Genomic DNA, 27,853 nt, shown 5'->3' on the forward strand with positions numbered 1-27,853 from the left:
CTTGTAGATAGCTGTGGTCCAGGTTTCTTGCTCTTAGCCACTGTAGAAATTGCTTTACTGGCCATCATCTTTGTCATGCAAACCATTTTCTGTAGTGTGCATGAGGCTGCTATGTGTTGAGTGATGTACCTAGAAATCTCCTGCTAAGGACCTACCAACCAGGCCTGTCCTATCCTAGTGTTTTTCCCTTTTCTGCTGTCCTCTGTGGGAACCATCTTGCCCTGTGGCATTTGTCTAAAATGCAGCGTGTTATTCCTGACATAGGATCCAGTATTTTATATGATGGACCTAAAAATGCATTCTGTATTCCAGTGTGTAGTAAAATAAAATAGCTGGGTTTCTGCAGTCTTGTGTGCAGGTCCTGGCTCCGTGACCTGCTGCACGTTAACATCGTTTCTGTGAACCTTTCTTTCCTCATCTGTAAGATAACAGATAGAAAATTCATATTATTGGGGCGCCTGGGTGGCTCAGTGGTTTAAGCCGCTGCCTTCGGCTCAGGTCATGATCTCAGGGTCCTGGGATCGGGTCCCGCATCGGGCTCTCTGCTCGGCAGAGAGCCTGCTTCCCTCTCTCTCTCTCTCTGCCTGCCTCTCCATATACTTGTGATTTCTGTCAAATAAATAAATAAAATCTTTAAAAAAAAAAAAAAAAGAAAATTCATATTATTTTTGGAGTTAGAATGGAAAAGTCAAAGGACATAATGTAGATAATAATGTAGATAAAGCATTTATTTCATTGTTTGTCCCATAATGCATACTCAGTGATGATTAACTCCCTCTCTTCTAAGAGCAGTCTATTTTTGATAGGGATAATTTTATTGTAGAGACAGTTTGTGTTTTGGAGTTGGGAAATAAGAAACAAACTTAAGGGGTGATGTATGTAGGCAGGAGCTTTGAGAGAAGGTGGAAAGTTTTTTTAAGACTTGAAAAGTGAAAAAAATTATCTAACGTACATTGAACTTCAGTTAGAGACTCTTCTCTTGAACTTAATGATACTCTCAGGAGCAAAGCCGTAGGTTAACGAAGGCCATTGTCACTGGTCGGGGTGGGGTAGTTCTGACTAACCCGAAAAGGTTCAGAGGATTTATTTGGGCTCTTCACTGTATTTAAGAGATGGCAGCATAGTTAAGGTAGCTAAGGAATCAGTCAAAGTTTCAGCATTTCAAGAGAGCTGAAGATCCAGACTTAGAGGCTGATGGTGTTGGTTCATCAGAGAAGAGCATACTAACCCCACAACTTAGAATTCAGGGTATTTTCTAAACAGAAAAGGGATCTTCTAAAAATACTGGATAATTAAAACATGGCAAATGATCACTTTAGGAGTTGTTTGCAGTGGGACGTCATATAAAAAGCTAGGATGGGGTTGCAAATAAAAGATATTTGTACTGAGCCTGTACACCTAGGGAATTCTAGGTTATTTTAAACCAGTCATCAGGTCATTGATGAGTTCACAATTATCATAAAATAAATGTTTTCCATGAAGCTACATTACACCATGTTGGCATTGTGGAGAGAGAACTTATTCTTGTCTTTATACTCTGGTACTCAGAGTTTAGAACATACGAATGAGTAAGACCAGAAGGAAGGGGGAGATGGGAGAGGGATGAGGAAGGGTAACATTATCCACTTTATACATAGAAAGGAGAATGTGGTTTTAGATGTGTACTGACGATGGGCTTCCAAATGCTTTATCTCTTTTCTAAACATATTGAAACAATATGACAGGATGATTTCAGGTCTGCTTTTTTAGAGCAGGGTACTTGTCCCAAGCAGTGTAGAGAGAGAGACAGGAAGCCTCTCTCAATGGAGAAGCAGAGATGGCACAGGGTTCTTAGTCGTTTTCAGGGTATATTCAGTTCCCTCTTCCAAACTTGGGTAGAATCTCAGAATAGGGCAGAGAGAGAGAGGAGCCAGTAGCATTATTTTAGAAGAAATCTTACAAATATGATTTCAGGGTAAGAGTGGCCACCTCTAACATGACACTCATTGTATTTGGAGATCATTGCTAGGAGACCGTTGGAACCATATTTTATAAACACTGGAATATCAGAAGGGGCATCTGAACATCATAGCTATTATAGGTTTTCCTTTAATATAGGAGCTCAGCCCAGCTTTAACAATATTTACAAATAGGTGTTGTCCAGACTGAATGTTCTTGGGTCATGTAGTCTGTGATGATTTTGAAAGTGAAGGGATGGGTAAATTTAGCTACTAGGAAATGAATAAAATGGGAAAAGCTGGCCGCCAAATCTAGGTTCAGATATGTCACTCCAACATATCAGTAGGCATATTGGAGGCAGAAGTCATGGGTTAAACTTCTTCTTTGAGTCTCTTCAACCCCTTGTGATATCACCTGGTTTTCCAGGAAATGCCTGGTAATTGGCATACTGTATAGATTTTTATACTTGTACTGAGTACCTGTGACTTTTACATCTCTGTATATGAGATAATAAGGTTGAGAACATTCTGTTTACAAGAATTTCTCCTACAGTGCACATTACATTTATTTGAGAGTGATTTCTTGATAAGCCCATTTAAGATGGACTCTGAATCAATGTGAGACTGCATGTCAGATAATACCAGCATTGTGGAGAAGAAAATGAATTTATTTTCTAAGTGACAAGAAGTTTCTAAGTTAACTTCTGAGTGGGAGAAGGGTATTATGGAAAGGGGAGACGAGACAGAAAGGTGTGCACACAGTGCACAGTGAGGACACCATCGGCCCACTTCCCCTGTACATTCTCATTGCTGGTAAAATTTACTAAAATACATTATACACTTTTCAAGAACTTCGTGGACACCTGTATTTGGAAGGAATGAAACACCGCAGTGTGAAAGAGAAACACACATGAAACTATAGATACCAGAAATAGAGGGTAATTCTCAGATTGTAGCAAAAGGAGATGAGGCTTTTTCTACACAGGGTTTCCTAGCACCCAGACCTTTCTTTCAAGGGCTACAGAGACCCCAGCCTCTGTTAGATTTCAGGTGCTTGTATGCAGACCTGTGGCAGCACTTTCCTTTATCCTGATCCTCTCCGCAGGAAGGAAGATGGATTGGCTTCCCTGCAATTACTGAACTGGAGCCAGGAGCTTACACACAGTTAGCAGCCAGAGCACTTGTCTCTGCATTTCTAGAAGATGAACATAGGTGTGACTCAGCAGTGATTTAATAACCATCCTGCTGCCCTGTGGAAAATTTATATGGGTCTGTTCTGTCAATTGCTGCCATGCAGACATCAGTGGCGGGCCTTTTGCATGGGCGGGGGGCGGTTGGGGGATTGCTCTGTGATCCTGCAGGGGAAGGAAGATGAAATGGATCAGATTTCACAGAACGGTCCAAGTTGGGGTTACAGGGTTTTTCGTTTTGTTTTTTGAAAACGGTTTTCTGAGAGGGAATAAAGTTTTTTTTTTTTTTTTTCTATAGTTAAATTTCAAAGAGATGTATTTCCAGTATAAACTGCATGGGTTGTATGGATGTTATGTTACACATATACAAACATGTATTTAGCAGTGAACTTCCTTTGTTCATCAGTTCTGTACTCAGACATGCTCAATGTCATCTTCCTTAACCCATTATTTAAACCACTGCCTGTGCTTTCAGTTTTCTAATGTGATTTTTCTTTCAGATTATTGATGGGTGGATTGATTGATTGATTGATTGATTTTAGAGAAAGAGCCTGCGAGTGGAAGAGGGGCAGAGAGAGAGGGAGAAAAATTCTCAGTCTGACTCCCTGCTGGTTGTAGAGCCCTACTTGGGGCTGAAACCCAGGACCCTGAGATTATGACCTGAACTGAAATCAAGAGTGTAACTCTTAACCAAATGAGCCACACAGGCACCCCACAGACTTTTTTATTTATAGTAATGCCTAATGAGTCCTCAGAATTTCTACCTTTTTTGAATTAATAAAAGTTCTATGGGTTTGAAAATCTGGTATAATTTATAAACATGATAAACAAAGCTAAGATGTATTTTTTTATTTTAAAGTAGAGCTTTTTTCCTTTAGTTAGCTTTCCATATCCCAATTAGTTTTGTTTTTCCTCTGTCTTTAGGGAAGAGGCTTTTCATGTACATGGCATTCAGTACGTAGGATTAGCACTAAATAATTATTTGTTGAAGTGACTGGCAGGGTAAAATTCCTTGTCTTACCACTCTTCCTCCTGGTGTATTTTTAAGGTTTTTTTTTTTTTTTTAACGGATTTTTTATAGTCCTCAATTTGATTTGTGACACTCTCTGTACGAACACACAGTCTTGTGAATCTACATCTTTATAGTTTCCCCCAAAAAGAAAATAATTATAATTTAGGTACTACAGATTCTTTTCAATTTAGCTTCCTTAATGCATCAGTGAGAGATGGGGGTTGATTATTCTGTGTTAGAGCCCACCTCGGTTCTGAGGATCACATCTTCTTATAAATCCACCATTGTAAGTGCCATTCCTGTGTTTAAAGGTACAAAGATGTCAGCCAACATCATGTGGTCCTCAATCAAATAAATTACATCTTATTCCTTATTTGGGAGTCTTTATTGTTTTGCAGATACTGGAGGAGGGCAGATCTATGTTTTATGATGTGGCAGTACTTCCTTCAGTATTCCCAAGAGCTTTTCACTATTCCTTGTATAACCTACTTCATCATAAAATGAGACTTCATTATTTCTGTTCTCTCTCAGTATATAATCTACTGCATATGAGTATGTGTGCATTTACATGTGTGAAAATAAGTCGGCATCTGCGATAGTGTGTATATATATATGTGTGTGTAGGTATATCGATATTACTCAGTTATGTTCAGTGATTTCATGGCACAAATTACACATGAGGAAAATTTCGAAAATTCTTCACAATGAGAAAAGCTTATTTATTTATTTATTTATTATTATTATTATTCTGCATTTCACTTCATATTCGAATGAGCAGACTTCATTTTCTGCTTCTCTCCTGGCCTTCCCCTCCATTTAACATGGTAATCTATGATGGAATATGGACCACTTTTTACACAACCCAAGGACCCTTGAGGCTTTCTTGGCCCTTGCAGATGAGGGAAGATGAGGTGAGGTCTGTAACCACAGTGTTCTAACTGTGCAGGTCTAATACCTTCCTACACCCTCTACCCCAAGGGCAGATGGGTGCCATTCTTTGTCTCTTGTTAGCTTCCCCATGAACTCAAGCACTAATTGTCCCTTGATCTCTTTGGCTTATTTATTGAAGGTCAGTGGGCAGCCAGGGAGGGAGCTCTTCTTACCCCACTCAGCATTGCACCCTCATCCCCAGGTTCCCCATCTTTGCCTTCTTTCTCTGGGCTTAATAGCCCTCCCTCACTTGTTTTCTCTGCTGCTCAGACTCCCTGGGAAATCAGTCATTCTCAGGGGTGGCAGTGGTAAGCAGCCCCTTCTATCTCCTGAAAATAAGATGATGTCCAAATTTCTTTCTCAGTGGAGAAAGGAAAATGCTGAAGTCTATTTATGGGTGGTAGCTCAGCCTCCTTTGGCTTTTGGTGACATTCTATTCCTCTCCTAATTTTCTTGGGAAGTTAGTGGGGAATCTTCTCATCTCTATAGGTATCTTTGCCTGGTTCATTGTAACAGTAGTTTCAGAATTGGAACTTACCAGCTATTGGCAGTTATGGGGCCAAAGTACCAGGATTGAAGTTCTTGAGTGACCTAATGGAAGCTCAGGGCTGGGTTCTTGGTCACCTTTTTTTTTTTTTTTTTTTTAAGACTTTATTTTACAGAAGTATTGGTTTCACAGCTAAAGTGGGTGGAAGGAGATTGCCTGTATATTGTCTACCTCCATACATGCATAGCCACCTCATGATACCCCACTGGAGTGGTACTTTTTTTTTTTTTTTAAAGATTTTGTTTATTTATTATTTTTAAATTTATTTTGTTTTTTAATTTTTTAATTTATTTATATTTTTTATTTATTTTGTTTATTTGTTTATTTATTTGTCAGAGAGGGAGAGAGAGAGAGAGAGAGTGCACAAGCAGAGGGAGGGAGAAGCAGATTCCCCGCTGAGCAAGGAGCCAGACGCAGGACTCGATCCCAGGACCCCAGGATCATGACCTGAACTTAAGGCGGATGTTTAACCAACTGAGCTACCAAAGCTTCCCTGGAGTAATACGTTTGTTACAATCATTAAATCTACATTGACACATCATTATCATCCAACGTCCATCATTTACATTAGGATTCCTTCTTGGTGTTGTCTGTTTGTAGCTTTGGACACATGAATAAGGACATATGTCCATCATTACAGTATCACAGTAGTCGCACTGCTCTAAAACTCCTCACTGCTCTACCTGTTTATCCCTCTTTCCCTGGGAGCCACAGATCTTTTTACTCTCTCCTCAGCTTTGCCTTTTTCACAGTGTCTTAAGAGCTGGTATTTTACAGTGTCTAGCATTATCAGATTGACTTCTTCACTTAGTAATTTGTTTTCCCTGTTACATTTTTTTTTTAAGATTTTTATTTATTTATTTATTTATTTATTTACACAGAGAGAGAGAGATCACAAGTAGGCAGAGAGGCAGATGGAGAGAGAGAGGGAAGCAGGCTCCCTGCTGAGCAGAGAGCCAGATGTGGGTCTCCATCCCAGGACCCTGACGTCATGACCTGAGCTGAAGGCAGAGGCTTAACCCACTGAGCCACCCAGAAGCCCCTCCCCGGTCACATTTTTATTTCATGTTTCTGTTTCTTTGGTAGGAGTTACTGTAAAGCAGTAATACCGAGTGAAGGAAAATAACACTGCTCTGTCCCCCACTCTCCATCCTGGAGTATTTTTCCCCCATTTTTATTGAGATATAATTGATATGTAACATTGTGTGAGTTTAAAGTATACAGGATAGTGCTATGCTCTATGTATATATTGTAAAGTTATTACCACGATAAGCTTAATTAACATAAATCAACTTACATAGTTATAAGCTTAGTTTTTTCATTCTGATGAGAACTTTTCTTTTTCTACACTTTTTAAATTTTTTTCTGAGGAGCACTTTTAAAATCTACTCTCTTAGCCCTCATACCTGTCAGAATGGCCAGGTGTTGGCAGGGATGGTAAGGAAAGGGCACCCTTGTACACTCCTGATGGGGATGCAAACTGGTGTGGCCACTATGGGAAACAGTATGGAGCATCCTCAAAAAATTAAAAATAGAACTACCCTGTGATCTAGCAATCACTCTGCTGTTTACCCAAAGAATACAGAAAGACCGATTTGAAAGTATATATGCATCCTTGTGTTTATTGCAGCATTATTTACAATCGGCAAATTATGGAAGCAGCTCAAGTGTCCATTGATTGATGAATGGATAAAGAAGATGTGATATATATATACAATGGAAATCTATTCAGCGATTAAAATAATGAAATCTTGCCATTTACAACCACGTGGGTCTAGAGAGTATAATGCTAAGTGAAATAAGCCAGTCAGAGAAAGACAAATGGCATATGATTTCACTCAAATGTGGAGTTTAAGAAACAAAAACAAAATGAACAAAGGAAAAAAAAAGAGACAAACCAAAAAATAGACTTTTTAGTCAACAAACTGATGATTGTTAGAGGGGAGGTGAATGGGGAATGGATAAATAAAATAGGTGAAGATTTAAAAAGCAATCTACTCCTTTAGCAGCTTTTAAATATATAATACAGTATTGTTAACTGTAATCACCAAGGTGTATATTACATCCCCAGAACTTTTTTTTTTTTTTAAAGATTTTATTTATTCATTTGACAGAGAGATCACAAGTAGGCAGAGAGGCAGGCAGAGAGAGAGAGAGAGGAGGAAGCAGGCTCCCCGCTGAGCAGAGAGCCCGACGTGGGACTCGATCCCAGGACCCTGAGATCATGACCTGAGCTGAAGGCAGCGGCTTAACCCACTGAGCCACCCAGGCGCCCCAGAACTTGTTTTTTTAATTGAAATACAGTTGACATACAATATTATATTCAAGTATACAAAATAGTTATTCAGCAATTGCATACATTATGAAATGCTCACTGTGGTAAGTGTAGTTACTGTCTGTTGTCATACAGAGTTACTACAGTCTTATTGACCTTGTTCCCTATTCTGTATTTTGCATCTTTTTGAGTATTTTAAAACTAGAATTTTCTGCCTCTTAACCCCTTCATCTCTTTTACCCGTACAACCACTCCCTTCCCTCTGGCAACCACCAGTTTTTGTCTGCATTTATAAATCTGTTTCTGTTTTTTTTTGTTGTTGTTTGTTTTGTTTTTTAGATTCCACAGATAAGTGAAACAATGGTGTTTGTCTTTGTCTTTATGGGATATTTCACTTAGCATTATACCCTCTATAATAACCCATGTTGTTTTGAATGGTAGGGTTTCATTCTTTTACGTGGCTAAATAATACTACATCGTGATTGTATATCATATCTCTTTTAATCATTCATCGACAAGTAGACACTTAGGTTGCTTTCATATTTTGCCAATTGTAAATAACGCTGCACTAAACGTAGGCATGCATATATTTTTTCAAATTAGTGTTTTGGTTTTCTTCAAATAAATATCCACAAGTGGAATTTCTGGATCATGTGGTATTTCTATTTTTAATTTTTTGAAGACGTCCCACTATTTTCCAGAGTAGTTACACCAAGTTACATTCCCACCAGCTGTACACAAGTGTATCCTTTTTCCACATCCTTGCCAGATTACACAGAATCTGTAGCTTCCTTAGGTAGTGTGGACATTTTAACTGTATTAATTACTCAGTCCAGGAGCATGGAATATCTTTCCATTTGTGTCTTGTTCAGTTTTTTTCATCAGTGTCTTGGGGTTTCAGTATACAGATCCTTGACCTTATTTCTAGGTGTTTTATTTTTTCAATGCAATTGTAAATGAGATTGCTTCCTTAATTTTTGTTTCTGTACTTTGTTATTGGTATTCAGAAATGCAGTAGGTTTTTGTATATTAATTTTTTATTCTTTGTCTTTACTAAATTCACTTTTTAGTTCTACTGGATTTTTGCTGGTGCCTTTAGGGTTTTCCATATGTGGTATTATGTCATTTGTAAAAAGTGACAGTTTTACTTCTTTACCAATTTGGATACTTTTATTTTCTTGGGAGATTGCTATGGCTAGGACTTCTAGTACTGTGTTGAATAAAAGCAGTGAGAATACATAATCTAGCTGTGGTTTTAAGATATGTTTATGTAATGCCATAATTATTAATTGGCCATTCAATTGAAAGGAATAAGGATTTGTCTTTAATAGCTTTTAATTGAGTCAGGTGTTAACAGGTGAGTGGCATCTCTAAGTGTTGGGCTTTTACTCAGGCTTTTCTGTGTTATATTTGGCCTTGCTCAACGTAACTGCCTGAGCCTTATTGCCATGTGCAAATTATAGTAATAAGACATACCTTGCAGAGATATTATGGTGATTAAAGGAAAAATGTATATAAAATGTCTGAGCATGTCACTCCATACCTGGCGTAGAGTAGTTGTTAAAATACATTGCTGCATGAATAAGGAATGACAGTATACATGAATAAATGAATTAACTGAGAGAACAGAGAGATCATTATTAAAATAGGCTGTTTTATTTGTAAACTCAAAATTAAAATAATACATGTACAGTTTGGGGATGATAAGACTGAAATCATAACCTCACCACTACATATATACTATTATTTAATTTTTTCATATTTTGAAACGGAAAAGTTGTACAAGATCATTTGTTTCCTGAAGTACATGAAAGTTCATTGCTGACCTGATGCCCTACCATCCAGAATGCTCTTTCATACCCACAATATTACCATTCAGATCAAGGAAATTCACACTGATTCATTTCTGTCAGCCAACCTACATACTCCACTCAAATTTCAGTGATTTTTTTTTTTTTCAGTAAAAATTACATATTCCAAAAAGGATCCCATTTAGAATCAAGTGTTGCATTTAGTTGTAATTCATCTTAGTTTTCTTCAGTCTGGAATATTTTCTCAGCATTTGTTTGTCTTTCGTAACTTTGATACTTTTTAAGATTATAAACCACTTTGTTGTTTTTTCTTCTTTAGGATATTACTTAATTCGTGTGTTTCTGATGTTTCTTCCAGATTTGATTTAGGTTATGTACTTTTGGCAGGAATATCACAGAAGTGATACTTTTCTAAAACTTCTTATTTAACCAACCAGATTGTACCTAATTTTGATATTTCCTATTACTGAAAATGATGGTGCTTGATCATTGATTAAGGGGATATTTTTCTAACTTCTCTATTGTGAAGGTTTTCTCTCCTTTTAAAACAAGATAAGTTTTATGGGAATATATTTTAGAATTGTATAATTGTCTCTTTCCTTTTCAAAATTTAAAATTATGTACTTTTTATGTCAGTATAAACTTGTGGCATTTTAATAAGTGATTTGCAATCTGTTGTGTTTTTTTTGTTTTCTTTCTTTCTTTTTTTTTTTTTTTTTTAAAGTGATAACTCGTGTGATTGCTGTCCTGGCCACTAGAAACCATTTTAAATTGGTTTTTGTATCCCTCTAATACACTTTTGTATTTCAGCACTTCTTTTTTTCTGGTACAGCAGTGGATTCCAAGTTTCTTTTCTGTTTTTCCTGATCCATTAGTGGAATTAACCATATTTTCAAGGAACCTTAGGTCTTTTAGAGGAGAATGCATTCAGAAGCCATGCTCTAGATGATGGATGGGTTTACTGTCATTAGGGTGTTGCTACTTCCAGGGTCTCTGAGTAGACAGAGTTGGAGTACATTTGTATACACTTAGCTGTCCATTTATACATCCTTTTATGTGTATTCTCTCTTTTTTTAAGATTTTATTTATTTGAGAGAGAAAATGCAAGCATGGGGAGGAGCCCCGGGGGATGAGGCAGTGGTATAATCTGACTCCTCACTGAGTAGGAAGCCTGCCCTGGGCCTCAGTCCCAGGACCCTGAGATCATGACCAGAGCCAAAGGCAGATGCTTAACCAGCTGAGCCACACAGGTGCCCCATGTGTATTCTCTTTTGACCTAGAAACATTGTGTATCATGAGTTTACACTGATGTTTCTGATTCCAGTTCAACAGCTCAGGGTATAATTTTAGTTTTTTCTCTATTTCTTCTCTGAAAAGGAAAATCCTTGCTCTTGTTACTATCAATATATACTTAGTCGATCAATTTCTGTGTATGTAACTTATCACCCATCTCCATCTCCATGGCCACTCCTTTCCCGTGTGGATGCCCTCTGAACCCTATTGGACACGTGCCTTTATTCCCAGTGCATTGAGCTGTATTGTCTCATGGATGCCTTCCCTCCTCTGAGGCTCTGATTCCTTATGCCAGATTGCCAGCCCACATAGACATATTGCTTGTCTGATTTAAGCTCTGAATCTCTGCACTGGGCAGCCCTCCATACAGGGATTCCTTCCTTAACCTTTCAGACACCCCCTGCTGGGCTCACTCTGGAATGGATTCCCTCCTTACTTAGCATTGGTACTGACTCCATACCCAGGGCTGCCCCTTGTGTGGATACCTTCCTACCTTACTTGGCTCTAAAGCCCTGCAGCAAGATGCACTCTGGTGGAGACTCTCTCCATCCTGCTTAAGATCTGACTTCCTTCACTAGGCTTCCCCAATGCCTGGAGACCCTCCTCGCCCTCTTCTAGCTATGTAGTCCCACCCTAATCTCATGTCTGGATACCCCCTCTCCATGCTTGGATAACCTTCCTCACCCTCTCCTAGCCACTTAGCCACTTCTCTCCAGCCCCACCCCATGTCTGTCATCTTGCTTCTCTTCTAACATGCTGCTCTGAGCTACCACAGCATCCCCATGCCCTAGTCCAGGTAGACCCTGTTCTCCTTCACTTAATGGTTTGATAAATGATTTATTCCAGCAAGGAAAGGAAGAGGAAGAAGAGGAAGAGTCCTTGCACAGTTTGAAGATAGCTCTTTGCTTCATTACAATACAACTGAAAGTGTAAAGGAAAAATCTTAAATATTTACACTGGAGATGACTAAGTAGTGTCAGAAGTAGAAGCGCACAGATGTCAATGTACTTATATCTCCATATTTGTGTTCTCAGTATCTAGCATATGGTCTGGCACATGGCAAATATTTATGATTAATGAACGAGAACTTTTAAGAATGGGGTGACTCTGTGGTTTGAGTTTTAAGCTCCACTTCGAAATTTTGTGGGATTTTAAAAAAACTAACTTCCCCCTCATTTTTATTATTCTAAAAACATACTAAATAAAGCAGTGTAATTTAAGTCCTAAGATGCACTGAGTCTTTCTTTCTTCTTGTTTGTGCCTCATTACTTTTCCTCTTTCTACTAGATCATTCCTACAGATATGTGAAAGAACTGTGATATTTAGCCTTCCTTTTGATCTACATCTCCATGTCCATTCACCCTTTTTCATCCTTCTGCCACCAGTCTATTCTAAACCACTGTCCTTTCTCAAATGAAGCCTGTCTTTTCTTGGGGAAAGGGTCCCTATTGATTCTTTACTGGTATTTCTCCTTCTGCTGTTTTCCCCTCTAGTCTTTTCTCAAAGTAGCAGTAGGAGTCTTATTCCGAACGATCTCCTCATCCTAATTTCACAGCACTTGCTCACGATCACCGCCTCAGACAACTGACATCTAAATAATTCCTAAAGCACATTAGACTACTTCCATTTAATATCTTTTCACTGTCCCTCCTCAGCCGTGAGGTTTTTTGGCTACTTGTCTCCAAAATTTTGCATTTTCTTCTACCTTTGATTCCTCACTAAACTGCTTTCCTTTTAGAGGCTATTTTGTCTACCCCAAGTTGTTCTGTTTACTTTCTTCACTTTGAATGGTTTGTAATTATTTTGTCTATTTCCTTTTTATCTCCTTTCAACCTCATAGGTAATAGACTCCATCATTGTAAGGACCATGATTATCTTATTTTCCATTGTATATTCTAAGTAGAAAACTTAGATGCTGAATAAACATTTGCCGAATATGTGAATAATAATGCTGAAACATTCACTCAAACAAAATGATAGAAGAGACAGTTTTAAGAATTGGTGCCCTATGGAAATAAATGTATATATTTTTGTACATCTTTCCAAATATGCCTTTAATGCAAATTTAAAAAGTCAAGTAGTATTAAAAAAAAAGATGCATTATGGTATAACATTTATATTGACTTTTATTTGGGAAATAATGAATTTTTAACCTAATGAGAAAGCTATACAGATTAAATATTTCCAATTCATTTAAAATATTTTTGCAGGGGTACCTGGGTGGCTCAGTGGGTTAAAGCTTCTGCCTTCAGCTCAGGTCATAATCCCAGGGTCCTACAATTAGGTAGGGAACCTGCTTCTTCGGGAACCTGCTTCTTCCTCTCTCTCTGCCTGCCTGTCTACCTACTTGTGCTCTCTGTCTGTCAAATAAATAAATAAAGTCTTTTTAAAAAATAAAATATTTTTGCAGGTACAAAACAGTTGACTTACTTAGCTTAGTTAAAGGTTTTTCAAGGTTTCCATTAAGTTACAAATACTTAGAAACCAAGCCTAGAATTCGAAGAGAGCCACTAAAATGTTAACATGTCAATTCTCACTCTATGCCAATTGAAATAGATGCTTAAAGTTTTTGAATATTCTCCTTATCCATATTGTGGTGAAATATAAGAAGGAAACATGTTGAATGTATTTTACCATACCCAATTATTGTGTCTCTGCCTTTGGAGTGCTTGTGGTCCATAGCAATTGATAAGGTCCCAAATCATGTCAATAGCAATTTACTTTAAAGCAGAGGATTTGCAGACTGTAGCCTGTGGCTTGTTTATGTTCAGCCCTCAAGGTAAGAATTGTTTTCACATTTTGAAAGCATTATAAAAAAGAAAAACAAAGAAAGATAGGAGACAGAGATGGAATGCAATCTGCAAACTCTAAAATATTTACTCTGTGGCCCTTTGCAGAAAAAAAAAAAAAACATTATGCCAACCTATCTTCAGAAGCAGAATTGAGAAAAAATAAGAGAAAAAAATGGAATAGATGAATCTAATGTAGATATGAGCACATTTTGGAATGGAATACTCACAGTTGAAGGTTTGATTTTGGGGGCTCTTTTAAATTAGGAAGTTTTGGTCATACTTTTTCTTCCAAATGACCTCTATGGGTAAGATAGCTAGAGGGACTTCAAAAATGCTTTTGATGTTTCAAGATTTGTCTTGGATTTTAACGAACGGTATGTTCCAATTTTCCAGACGGAAGAAAAACTCAATAATATTACTCGTTATACATTATTATACTGGGCAGGATTTTGTCCAGTACTACACTTTTTACTATGTAGTGGACTTAAAACCTTGTTAAAATATGGTGCCAATTACCCTGATGTTCTTGCTCCTCCCTTTTTTTTTTTTTTCCACGACAGATTTGGTGAGGTATAATTGACATGCAATGCATGGAACATTTAAAATTATAAGTTTGATAATCTTTTACACGAAAATATGCTGTGAAACCCATCGCCATAGTCAAGATAATAAACATACTCAATTTCTCCAACCCTGAAAAGTGAAAAATACCCATTGTAAGCTTAGAGAAAGTACTAAAAATTTAAAAGAAGTATAGTAATAAACCAGAAGCAGACATTAAATGAAATACTAACACTCAAGTAATCCAAAAGGCAGAAAGAAGAGAAAAATAAGGAAGAAAGAACAAGTATAAGATTTAGAAGACTAATAGCAAGATGGTATATTTAACCCAACCATATTAATAAATGCTATAAATATAAGTGGTATAAATTCTCCAATTTTAAGGCAGCAGCCTTAAGAGTAAATAAAAGTCTAGATATAACTATATACTTTGAAAAAATTAACATAAATATAAATACAGAGTTGAGTTGAAAGAATGGAGAAAGAGTCACCATGTAAACACTAAACTTAACTTGGAATTGCTGTTAATATCATAAAAAGTAGATTTCATGACAAGGGATATTAAGAGAGAGACATGTCACAGTGATGAGTCAGTTTATCAAAACCTAAAAATCCTACATACATAATTAATTCTAAAAGTAGGTGTTTCAGAACACATGAAGCATCTATTGACAGAGGTGAACAGAAACAGACAAATGAACAATTACAATTAGATTTAACATCCTCGTCCTAGAAATTGATAGAAAAGTAGTCTATAAATTATGAGGGAGAAAAGAATATTTGAACAACACTGTCATGAGCCCACATGGCTTAGTTGATCTCTCTAAAACATTCCACTTAATGGCAGAGCATGAGTTCTTTGCAAGCATGCATGACACATGCACCAAGATAGACCGTACTCTGGGCCACAAAACAAATGTTAAGCATTTAAGAGATTGAAATAATAAATTGTATTTGTTTACAAAGGCAATAAACAACTGAAAAATAAAATGAAAAAAGTAGTCACATTGACAATAGCATTTAACAACATGAACTCTTTTGGGATGGGTTTAATAAAATGCATACCGTAAAGACATAAGTACCGAAAACCAGAAGATGTTTTATAATTGTTGATGTGTTTGGTGTGTAGGGAGCTGGTGTACTGTATATCCCATAAGCCCAGCAGCCTGTGCTTTGTCCTTCTGATTTTACATGGAAAGGTCATGTCAGTCTCTACATAATGTAAGTTGATGGATTTATGTTTCATTTCTGTCGTGCACTCCTACCTATCTCCTCTTTTCAGGGTGTAGCCTAATTTACTTAGAAACTCTAGATCTTACCAGGAGAGCCCAGTCAGGTATCAAGCATTTCGTAATTATATCTGATATCTGCTGTTTTTCCCTCTTGTCATTCAGCTTCTTGTGAACATATTGTTATGTTCCAGGAACTGTAGTTTTTATAGTAAGGATTTAGAAAAAAACAGATCACGGCATATACGATCACAGTTTTGTAGGAAGGCCTACGCAAAACTATTCATTTCCGTATAACCTGCCCTAATAGTTTTAGAAGCTCTCCCAATGTCAAACTGTTGCTCACACATTTCGGTGTATTTACTGCTCACTTCCTGAGCTCTGAGTGGTTTTTTGACAGACTAATTAATTGCCTGGATTCTTTCCAACCAGTTTCTTTCTCTGACTTTTGATCCCATGGTTGTTTTTGTACCTGACTGTGCGGTTACATTCTTATTTTAAACCCTTTTCTGGAAGCCTTCCCTGAGTTTGGCTGACGGTCTTCAGTCATCCTTTGGTTATCTTCAGATTTCACCCATTTCTTCTAGTTTTGTTTTAAAAGTGATTCTACATAACTCCTCACTTTGGTGTTAAAACTGAAGACAAGGTTATTTTATTTTTTATAAAACATTTTGTGTAGGTATGTCAATACACTGAATAATATGTAAAAATCCATTTAAAAACATTCATTTTAATTCCAGGAGTTTCTCTCTCACAAAATATTCTATGCACTCGGTATTTCATGAAAATGCAGTGTTTCCTCTTCTGAAAACCACGCAGCCTGACTGCTGAACACAGTTTAAAAGCCATCAGGAGCATTGTAGGCTGGGAGTGGGTGCTTGGTTGTTAAGACTTTATTGATTTTACAAGTTAAAGAATTAAGAAGTCTTTGGGGAATTATGTTCCATGGAGGCTTCATAATACAGTGTTTAGACTGACTGTCTAGACAGTAGGAAATGAAAATCTGGCAGCCTCAGCTCTGTAATACACTTGATGAATATTGAGTTATGGTGTAGTCATGATCTCCTTAATATGTACAAGGAAAAGCTAAGGTGAAGTTAGCTTGTGCCACATTGGCTGTGGGGACTCGCACTGCCAAAATCAGGATCCACAGCCTCTGGCTTTAAGTAATACCTAGAAGATTGCATTATGCCCAAATTTCCAAATAGCACTGAATAATTTTGTTCAGAAACTCTTAATGTCATGAGGCTTCAGTAATCAAATATGTTTAATTTTTTCTGCCATGAAACATTTATTTTTTTTTTATAAGTAGAAATAAGAGTAATTATCTTAATTTGGGGGGGTATTTTTCATTTGGATTGTAGCAAATAATGACTTTTTATTATGTCTTTGTTTTGTGGAGCCCATAACACCGAAAGTCAGTGGCTCAGCTACTCAGTGTTAGGTATCTGAGGTAGATTCTTACTGGAGGCCAAAGGAATGCTTATAAACTCATGTTTGCTTTTCTTTGGGGGTACTATTTCTATGAAATCATGGCTTTTACTTTTTTATTCAAGGGAATTTGACCTATGTCTATTTGGGGGAGTAAATACTAAAAATTTTATCATTATATAATCACCTTCTTAGCTGGTGGATTCTGAAGGCATAAATATTTTTTTTAGTAGTGTGACAGCTATATTTTTGTAATAGAATTTAACTTTATTCACCAAAATATTGACTTCTCTTTTTTTTTTTTTTTTTTTTTTTTTTTATTATTTCCAGCGTAACAGTATTCATTATTTTTGCACCACACCCCGTGCTCCATGCAATCCGTGCCCTCTATAATACCCACCACCTGGTACCCCAACCTCCCACCCCCCGTCCCTTCAAAACCCTCAGATTGTTTTTCAGAGTCCATAGTCTCTCATGGTTCACCTCCCCTTCCAATTTCCCCCAACTCCCTTCTCCACTCTAAGTCCCCATGTCCTCCATGCTATTTGTTATGCTCCACAAATAAGTGAAACCATATGATAATTGACTCTCTCTGCTTGACTTATTTCACTCAGCATAATCTCTTCCAGTCCCGTCCATGTTGCTACAAAAGTTGGGTATTCATCCTTTCTGATGGAGGCATAATACTCTATCCCCAGGGGTACAGGTCTATGAATCACCAGGTTTACACACTTCACAGCACTCACCAAAGCACATACCCTCCCCAATGTCCATAATCCCACCCCCTTCTCCCAAACCCCCTCCCCCCAGCAACCCTCAGTTTGTTTTGTGAGATTAAGAGTCACTTATGGTTTGTCTCCCTCCCAATCCCATCTTGTTTCATTTATTCTTCTCCTACCCACTTAAGCCCCCATGTTGCATCACCACTTCCTCATATCAGGGAGATCATATGATAGTTGTCTTTCTCTGCTTGACTTATTTCGCTAAGCATGATACGCTCTAGTTCCATCCATGTTGTCGCAAATGGCAAGATTTCATTTCTTTTGATGGCTGCATAGTATTCCATTGTGTATATATACCACATCTTCTTGATCCATTCATCTGTTGATGGACATCTAGGTTCTTTCCATAGTTTGGCTATTGTGGACATTGCTGCTATAAACATTCGGGTGCATGTGCCCCTTTGGATCACTACGTTTGTATCCTTAGGGTAAATACCCAATAGTGCAATTGCTGGGTCATAGGGCAGTTCTATTTTCAACATTTTGAGGAACCTCCATGCTGTTTTCCAGAGTGGCTGCACCAGCTTGCATTCCCACCAACAGTGTAGGAGGGTTCCCCTTTCTCCGCATCCTCGCCAGCATCTGTCATTTCCTGACTTGTTGATTTTAGCCATTCTGACTGGTGTGAGGTGATATCTCATTGTGGTTTTGATTTGTATTTCCCTGATGCCGAGTGATATGGAGCACTTTTTCATGTGTCTGTTGGCCATCTGGATGTCTTCTTTGCAGAAATGTCTGTTCATGTCCTCTGCCCATTTCTTGATTGGATTATTTGTTCTTTGGGTGTTGAGTTTGCTAAGTTCTTTATAGATTCTGGACACTAGTCCTTTATCTGATATGTCGTTTGCAAATATCTTCTCCCATTCTGTCAGTTGTCTTTTGATTTTGTTAACTGTTTCCTTTGCTGTGCAAAGCTTTTGATCTTGATGAAATCCCAATAGTTCATTTTTGCCCTTGCTTCCCTTGCCTTTTGCGTTGTTCCTAGGAAGATGTTGCTGCGGTTGAGGTCAAAGAGGTTGCTGCCTGTGTTCTCCTCAAGGATTTTGATGGATTCCTTTCGCACAATGAGGTCCTTCATCCATTTTGAGTCTATTTTTGTGTGTGGTGTAAGGAAATGGTCCAATTTCATTTTTCTGCATGTGGCTGTCCAATTTTCCCAGCACCATTTATTGAAGAGGCTGTCTTTTTGCCATTGGATATTCTTTCCTGCTTTGTCGAAGATTAGTTGACCATAGAGTTGAGGGTCTATTTCTGGGCTCTCTATTCTGTTCCATTGATCTATGTGTCTGTTTTTGTGCCAGTACCATGCTGTCTTGATGACGACAGCTTTGTAATAGAGCTTGAAGTCCGGAATTGTGATGCCACCAACGTTGGCTTTCTTTTTCAATATCCCTTTGGCTATTCGAGGTCTTTTCTGGTTCCATATAAATTTTAGCATTATTTGTTCCATTTCTTTGAAAAAGATGGATGGTACTTTGATAGGAATTGCATTAAATGTGTAGATTGCTTTAGGTAGCATAGACATTTTCACAATATTTATTCTTCCAATCCAGGAGCATGGAACATTTTTCCATTTCTTTGTGTCTTCCTCAATTTCTTTCATGAGTACTTTATAGTTTTCTGAATATAGATTCTGTGTCTCTTTGGTTAGGTTTATTCCTAGGTATCTTATGGTTTTGGGTGCAATTGTAAATGGGATTGACTCCTTAATTTCTCTTTCTTCTGTCTTGCTGTTGGTGTAGAGAAATGCAACTGATTTCTGTGCATTGATTTTATATCCTGACACTTTACTGAATTCCTGTATAAGTTTTAGCAGTTTTGGAGTGGAGTCTTTTGGGTTTTCCACATATAGTATCATATCATCTGCGAAGAGTGATAATTTGACTTCTTCTTTGCCGATTTGGATGCCTTTAATTTCCTTTTGTTGTCTGATTGCTGAGGCTAGGACCTCTAGTACTATGTTGAATAGCAGTGGTGATAATGGACATCCCTGCCGTGTTCCTGACCTTAGCGGAAAAGCTTTCAGTTTTTCTCCATTGAGAATGATATTTGCGGTGGGTTTTTCATAGATGGCTTTGATGATATTGAGGTATGTGCCCTCTATCCCTACACTTTGAAGAGTTTTGATCAGGAAGGGATGCTGTACTTTGTCAAATGCTTTTTCAGCATCTATTGAGAGTATCATATGGTTCTTGTTCTTTCTTTTATTGATGTGTTGTATTACATTGACTGATTTGCGGATGTTGAACCAACCTTGCAGCCCTGGAATAAATCCCACTTGGTCGTGGTGAATAATCTTTTTAATGTACTGTTGAATCCTATTGGCTAGTATTTTGTTGAGTATTTTCGCATCTGTGTTCATCAAGGATATCGGTCTATAGCTCTCTTTTTTGGTGGGATCCTTGTCTGGTTTTGGGATCAAGGTGATGCTGGCCTCATAAAATGAGTTTGGAAGTTTTCCTTCCATTTCTATTTTTTCGAACAGTTTCAGGAGAATAGGAATTAGTTCTTCTTTAAATGTTTGGTAGAATTCCCCCGGGAAGCCGTCTGGCCCTGGGCTTTTGTTTGTTTGGAGATTTTTAATGACTGTTTCAATCTCCTTACTGGTTATGGGTCTGTTCAGGCTTTCTATTTCTTCCTGGTTCAGTTGTGGTAGTTTATATGTTTCTAGGAATGCATCCATTTCTTCCAGGTTGTCAAATTTATTGGCGTAGAGTTGCTCATAGTATGTTCTTATGATAGTTTGTATTTCTTTGGTGTTAGTTGTGATCTCTCCTCTTTCATTCATGATTTTATTTATTTGGGTCCTTTCTCTTTTCTTTTTGATAAGTCGGGCCAGGGGTTTATCAATTTTATTAATTCTTTCAAAGAACCAGCTCCTAGTTTCGTTGATTTGTTCTATTGTTTTTTTGGTTTCTATTTCATTGATTTCTGCTCTGATCTTTATGATTTCTCTTCTCCTGCTGGGCTTAGGGTTTCTTTCTTGTTCTTTCTCCAGCTCCTTTAGGTGTAAGGTTAGGTTGTGTACCTGAGACCTTTCTTGTTTCTTCAGAAAGGCTTGTACTGCTATATATTTTCCTCTCAGGACTGCCTTTGTTGTGTCCCACAGATTTTGAACCGTTGTATTTTCATTATCATTTGTTTCCATGATTTTTTTCAATTCTTCTTTAATTTCCTGGTTGACCCATTCATTCTTTAGAAGGATGCTGTTTAGTCTCCATGTATTTGGGTTCTTTCCAAACTTCCTTTTGTGGTTGAGTTCTAGCTTTAGAGCATTGTGGTCTGAAAATATGCAGGGAATGATCCCAATCTTTTGATACCGGTTGAGTCCTGATTTAGGACCGAGGATGTGATCTATTCTGGAGAATGTTCCATGTGCACTAGAGAAGAATGTGTATTCTGTTGCTTTGGGATGAAATATTCTGAATATATCTGTGATGTCCATCTGGTCCAGTGTGTCGTTTAAGGCCTTTATTTCCTTGCTGATCTTTTGCTTGGATGATCTGTCCATTTCAGTGAGGGGAGTGTTAAAGTCCCCTACTATTATTGTATTATTGTTGATGTGTTTCTTTGATTTTGTTATTAATTGGTTTATATAGTTGGCTGCTCCCACGTTGGGGGCATAGATATTTAAAATTGTTAAATCTTCTTGTTGGACAGACCCTTTGAGTATGATATAGTGTCCTTCCTCATCTCTTATTATAGTCTTTGGCTTAAAATCTAATTGATCTGATATAAGGATTGCCACTCCTGCTTTCTTCTGATGTCCATTAGCATGGTAAATTCTTTTCCACCCCCTCACTTTAAATCTGGAGGTGTCTTCGGGCTTAAAATGAGTTTCTTGGAGGCAACATATAGATGGGTTTTGTTTTTTTTATCCATTCTGATACCCTGTGTCTTTTGACAGGGGCATTTAGCCCATTAACATTCAGGGTAACTATTGAGAGATATGAATTTAGAGCCATTGTATTGCCTGTAAGTTGACTGTTACTGTATAAGGTTCCTTTCTGATCTACCACTTGTAGGCTCTCTCTTTGCTTAGAGGACCCCTTTCAAGATTTCCTGTAGAGCTGGTTTGGTATTTGCAAATTCTTTCAGTTTTTGTTTGTCCTGGAAACTTTTAATCTCTCCTTCTATTTTCAATGATAGCCTAGCTGGATATAGTATTCTTGGCTGCATGTTTTTCTCGTTTAGTGCTCTGAAAATATCATGCCAGCTCTTTCTGGCCTGCCAGGTCTCTGTGGATAAGTCAGCTGCCAATCTAATATTTTTACCATTGTATGTTACAGACTTCTTTTCCCGGGCTGCTTTCAGGATTTTCTCTTTGTCACTGAGACTTGTAAATTTTACTATTAGGTGACGGGGTGTGGGCCTATTCCTATTGATTTTGAGGGGCGTTCTCTGAACCTCCTGAATTTTGATGCTCGTTCCCTTTGCCATATTGGGGAAATTCTCCCCAATAATTCTCTCCAGTATACCTTCTGCTCCCCTCTCTCTTTCTTCTTCTTCTGGAATCCCAATTATTCTAATGTTGTTTCGTCTTATGGTGTCACTTATGTCTCGAATTCTCCCCTCATGGTCCAGTAGCTGTTTGTCCCTCTTTTGCTCAGCTTCTTTATTCTCTGTCATTTGGTCTTCTATATCACTAATTCTTTCTTCTGCCTCATTTATCCTAGCAGTGAGAGCCTCCATTTTTGATTGCACTTCATTAATAGCTTTTTTTATTTCAACTTGGTTAGATTTTAGTTCTTTTATTTCTCCAGAAAGGGCTTTTATATCTCTCGAGAGGGTTTCTCTAATATCTTCCATGCCTTTTTCGAGCCCGGCTAGAACCTTGAGAATTGTCATTCTGAACTCTAGATCTGACATATTACCAATGTCTGTATTGATTAGGTCCCTAGCCTTTGGTACTGCCTCTTGTTCTTTTTTTTGTGTTGAATTTTTCCGTCTTGTCATTTTGTCCAGATAAGAGTATATGAAGGGGCAAGTAAAATACTAAAAGGGTGGCAACAACCCCAGGAAAAAATGCTTTAACCAAATTAGAAGAGATCCAAAATCGTGAGGGGGGAGAAAGGGGATAAAAAGAGGTTCAAAAAGGAAGAAAGAAAAAAAAAAAGAAAAAAGAAAAAAAAAAAAAAAAAAAAAAAAAAAAAAAAGAAAAGAAAAGAATTAAAAAAAAACGGAAAACACCTAAGAAAAATGTAAAAAAGAAAAAATATATATATTAGATAAACTAGTAAAAAATCGTTAAAAAAAGAAAAAGGTAACAGTTAAAAAAAAAAAAAAATTTACCCGAAGGCGAGAAAAAAAAAAAAAAAAAATGAAAAAGAAAAAAATTAAATTAACTGCAAGACTAAAAAAAAATCACAGGGAAAAAGCCATGAGTTCCGTGCTTGGCTTTCTCCTCCTCTGGAATTCTGCTGCTCTCCTTGGTATTGAAACCGCACTCCTTGGTAGGTGAACTTGGTCTCGGCTGGATTTCTTGTTGATCTTCTGGGGGAGGGGCCTGTTGTAGTGATTCTCAAGTGTCTTTGCTCCAGGCGGAATTACACCGCCCTTACCCGGGGCCGGGGTGAGTAATCCGATCGGGTTTGCTTTCAGGAGCTTTTGTTCCCTGAGTGCTTTCCGTAGAGTTCCGGAGGACGGGAATACAAATGGCGGCCTCCTGGTCTCCGGCCCGGAGGAGCCGAGAGCCCAGGGCTGCACTCCTCAGTGCGCCCTCAGAGAACAGCGCCCAGTTACTCCCGTCTGCCTGACCTCCGGCCGCGCTCCGAGCTCTCCGAGCCTGCGACCAGTTCAAGGTAACACCGAGCTGTAAGCTTACTGTCGGCTCTGTCTCTGTAGCCGGCTTTCCCGTTCCAATACCCGCAAGGTCTGCGACACTCAGACACCCCTGATCCTTCTGTGACCCTGCGGGACCTGAGGCCACGCTGAACCCGCGTGGGCTTCGCCCCGGTTTAGCCTCTGGAGCGATGTCCCTCAGCGGAACAGACTTTTAAAAGTCCTGATTTTGTGCACCGTTTCTCCGCCGCTTGCCGGGAGCCGGCCCCTCCCCCCGGGGTCTATCTTCCCGTCGCTTTGGATTCACTTCTCCGCCGGTCCTACCTTTCAGAAAGTGGTTGTTTTTCTGTTTCCAGAATTGCTGTTCTTCTTCTCTTTGATCTGCCGATGGATTTTCAGGTGTTTGCAATCTTTAGATAAGCTATCTAGCTGATCTCCGGCTAGCTGAAGCAGTCTCAGCCTGCTACTTCTCCGCCATCTTGACTCCTCGACTTCTCTTTAATTGTCTCTGTATCACAGATAATTTGGGTGTCACTTTCTCCTGAAGTGCATTTTTGCTGTAACAATGTCATACGAAGTTACTGGATCATTTTGAAAAATATTTTTAAATTATTGACCACAATAAATGAACCAGAAGTTTTATATAAATAAAACTTTTCAGACTGTGAAACCATTTAAAGCCACCCATCACTGAATAGATTATTTGCCAGTTTGGTATTTTAGCCACAGGAACGTGGGATTGCTGACTGAGTTTTTAGATTGCTGTATAAGTAACTTCATTTTCTTTGAGTCACTTAAAAATTTAAGGTCTTCTTAAGGCCTGACATCTGAAATGATTACAGTTGACCAAGCAAGGATAGTCTGATCCATTTCATAAAAATATGCCTTTACCCCGGCACAAAACTGGTTTAGGGATTAAGATAATGATGAGAGTAGGTTTAATAATTTATCTGGGGTGACCATTCATTCTTGGAATATTCCTATGAAATAATTACCATTTACATATTTCTTGCAGATGGAAAAAACATTTTGCGGGGAATCTCCCCTTTATCCCCTTCTGATGTGTTTTGATTCTAGCTCACCTGAGGGATAAATGTCACTCTCCTGGCCCTCACTCTTCTGGCACTTTCCTGTGAAGGGGAAAGTGCTTGGAATTGTCTACTAGTGTCTGTGGTGTGCAGCTGAAAAGTTCTCCATGTAGGTGATATTTGTATCCTTGTGTCTGAAATTGAATAGTGCCAAGTTTATTTTACTATGTAAGAGCCTACCATTCATCAGTTGTGGGGTTGCCTTCAAACAGGTGGTGTTAGAGTTTACCTGTCCTTTCTTTTAAGCAGAGTAGGTGGCTTAGAACATGCTAATTAAAAGATGTTTAAAGTTGGTGCCTGGGTGCCTCATTGGTTGAGTGTCGGACTCTGGATTCTGGCTCAGGTCATGATCTAAGGTCATGAAATGGAGCCCCATTTGGGCTCCGTGCTGGACGTGGAGCCTGCTTAGGATTCTCTCTTTCTCTCGGCCCCTCTCCCACCTCTAAAAAAAGATACGTAAAAGCAAATATTTCATTGTGTAATAAAATGTTACATAAAAATTAAAGCAAGAGGAAAATTCTCCATTTTTTAATAGATTTATTCATTTATTTATTTTGACAGAAAGAGATCACAAGTAGGCAGAGAGGCAGGCAGAGGGAGAGAGAGAAGAGGAATCAGCCTCCCTGTTGAGAAGAGAGCCCAATGCGGGACTCGATCCCAGGACCTGAGATCATGACCTGAGCTAAAGACAGAGGCTTAACTCACTGAGCCACCCAGACACCCCGGAAAATTCTCCATTTGAAAGTAAATCTATTGGATATGATTATTTGCCCCAAAATACCAAGTGCCAGCTATGTCAGGCAAAGCTCAAACTAAGTAAGTACAGTCTTTGCTCCTAAGAAACTCAAATGATAGTAAGAAAGATACATATGTAACTACCCATGTTACGGTGCAGTTGGTTCTACACTTTTTATGTAGTAATACATAAGTAATACAGTAATACATGAAGTAATACAGTAGGACACAGAAATTGTCATTTTTATTTTCCTTCCCTGTGTTTAAATTGTGAGAGGCAGGGTGGTGGCAGGATGGTAGCAGAACAGGAAGAGCCATGAAGGTCTTCATGGAAGGAGCCCTGTTAGGGTTTGTTTTTTTGTGTGTTTTTTTGTTTTGTTTTGTTTTGTTTTGTTTTAAGATTTTATTTATTTATTTGACAGAGAGAAATCACAGGTAGATGGAGAGGCAGGCAGAGAGAGAGAGAGAGGGAAGCAGGCTCCCTGCTGAGCAGAAAGCCCGATCCGGGTCTCAATCCCAGGACCCTGAGATCATGACCTGAGCCGAAGGCAGCAGGCTTAACCCACTGAGCCACCCAGGCGCCCCTTGTTAGGATTTTTATATTTTGAATCTTTGGAGTTAGGTCTTTACACTCAAATAACTTGATGCTTTTGGGTGAACATATAAAATACTTCAGTTCATACAACCAATTTAGAGAACCCATTACCGACCCTGATTAAACATTACAAATTCATTCATTTAAAGTGTTTATGGTGCGTGAGGGGTGGGTGCCTGGGTGGCCCAGTTGTTAATAAGCGTCTGCTTTCTGCTCCGATCATGTTCCAGAGTCCTGGGATCAAGTACCATATCAGGCTTCCTGTTTAGCAGGGAGCCTGCTTCTCCCTCTCCAGCTCCCCTGTGCTTGTGTTCCCTCTTGCTATCTTTCTTTGTCATAAATAAATAAAATCTTTTCATAAATAAATAAAGTCTTTATGGATGGCATTGAGGATTAAGGACTAAACCAGAGACTAGATGTGAATTTAAAACAAAGGAAGATTCTCACTGGAAGACGATAAATATGAATGTGGACAGGTTGATGTGTGATTTTTTTAGGACATCCCACATAGATGAATCCAGCAATGGTGGAATGTGTATTATTAGGGCTGGTGTAGTGAAAACCCTAAACCTGGGTAAAATCATTGTGTAAAAGCACAGGCCAAGGGCCTCATTCTAGGATCCCAGTGTGAGCATAGAAAACTCGGAAGATATTGACACCATATATTCAGAAACGTATAAGAATATGTGAGAAACTCAGGCCTTAGAGAATTTTGATAGTAGATCAACTACAAAATTAAAGTTCCCAAAATATTCTTTGGATTGGCTAATATGGATGTCTGTGATGACCTAAATGAGAGTGACAAGGGAAAGAGAAAGTGGCAGACTGTAGGAGGCTTTCAAATGAATGAAGAGGGATTGTGAGAAACAGAAATAGGGATGTGAACAACCATTTCAAGAAACATGGAAGAAACAATAGCGCAAGAAAAACAGAGCTAGGTAGAGAAGCACAGCCGGAATCTCAGCGTGGGAGAAATGTGAATTTTGTGTGTGCTGGGGAAAGACCCAGCAGATTGAAAGACAGAAAAGGCAGTGAGAATGTTGTTCTTCTCTCTCAGACTTGTTGTGTGCTAAATGGCATAACCTAGCTGTCTTATTTACAGTAGTTAGCAACTTAAAGAGAACACATCAGTGTGTTCAGCAATGTATTTGTTAAATCTGTGGAGGCTCCCTCTGTTGGGACTGGTTCTGTCTTTCCCAGAGCCGGATGTCTTGGAAGGACTATGAGAGGAAGACATAGGCACCTGCCCTGTGGTTTCTCTTGCTCGTGGAGTTGTCTGCTCTTGTGGTGTATTCACCTGGGAATGCATGTGAGGAGGACAGGCACTGTCCCCCAGCCCAGGGAGGGAGGGCTGTGGTCAGGCGACTAGAGGGAAATGCTACCTTTTCCTTAGTCTCCTCCAGAGAGAACACACACCACTAACTCGGAAAGATGTTTAAAGTAGGTTTTGTTTTTTGTAAGTGAACAGTCACATCTGCATCCCAGAAGAGGGGGATTGCTAGTTGGGACCCAACCAACTTATTCCCAGGTGCTTCAAAAAGGGTCAGAGGTGGCAGAACGAGCACTGACAGTGCAGGCCCTGCGGGTGTGTGCCACAGTCCCTCACAAGATCACTCCAGTCTCCTTTAGTCTGTTTTCACTGGTTCCCCTGAAATCCTCTCATCCTCATCTTTGGTATCAGAGATCTTCCTCCAAAAACTCGGCACATCCCTGTTTCCTGAAGGAATCTGGAACACTTCCTTTTCTAGTGTCCTGTAGACCAGGCTTCCTGAAGCATAAACTTGGCTAATTCTGTGCATAGAGTGCCATGTAGCACTTCTCCAGTGGTACTGTCTGCCTAACTCAACAGAAAGGGGGAAAGAAA

The 27,853-nt window shown here is 38.7% G+C and overlaps 1 long non-coding RNA gene across 1 annotated transcript; it reads left to right on the top strand.

The window, feature by feature from the left end:
* Positions 1-656: 656 nt before the first annotated feature.
* LOC116586008 lies at positions 657-27,449 on the top strand. Its single transcript, XR_004283851.1, has 3 exons — positions 657-3,367; positions 20,674-20,685; positions 27,434-27,449. It is a non-coding gene; the product is annotated as an uncharacterized LOC116586008 (long non-coding RNA).
* The last annotated feature ends 404 nt before the right edge of the window (positions 27,450-27,853 follow it).

This window comes from Mustela erminea, chromosome 3 (genome assembly GCF_009829155.1).
Source record: "Mustela erminea isolate mMusErm1 chromosome 3, mMusErm1.Pri, whole genome shotgun sequence".
Taxonomy (NCBI): Eukaryota; Metazoa; Chordata; class Mammalia; order Carnivora; family Mustelidae; genus Mustela; species Mustela erminea.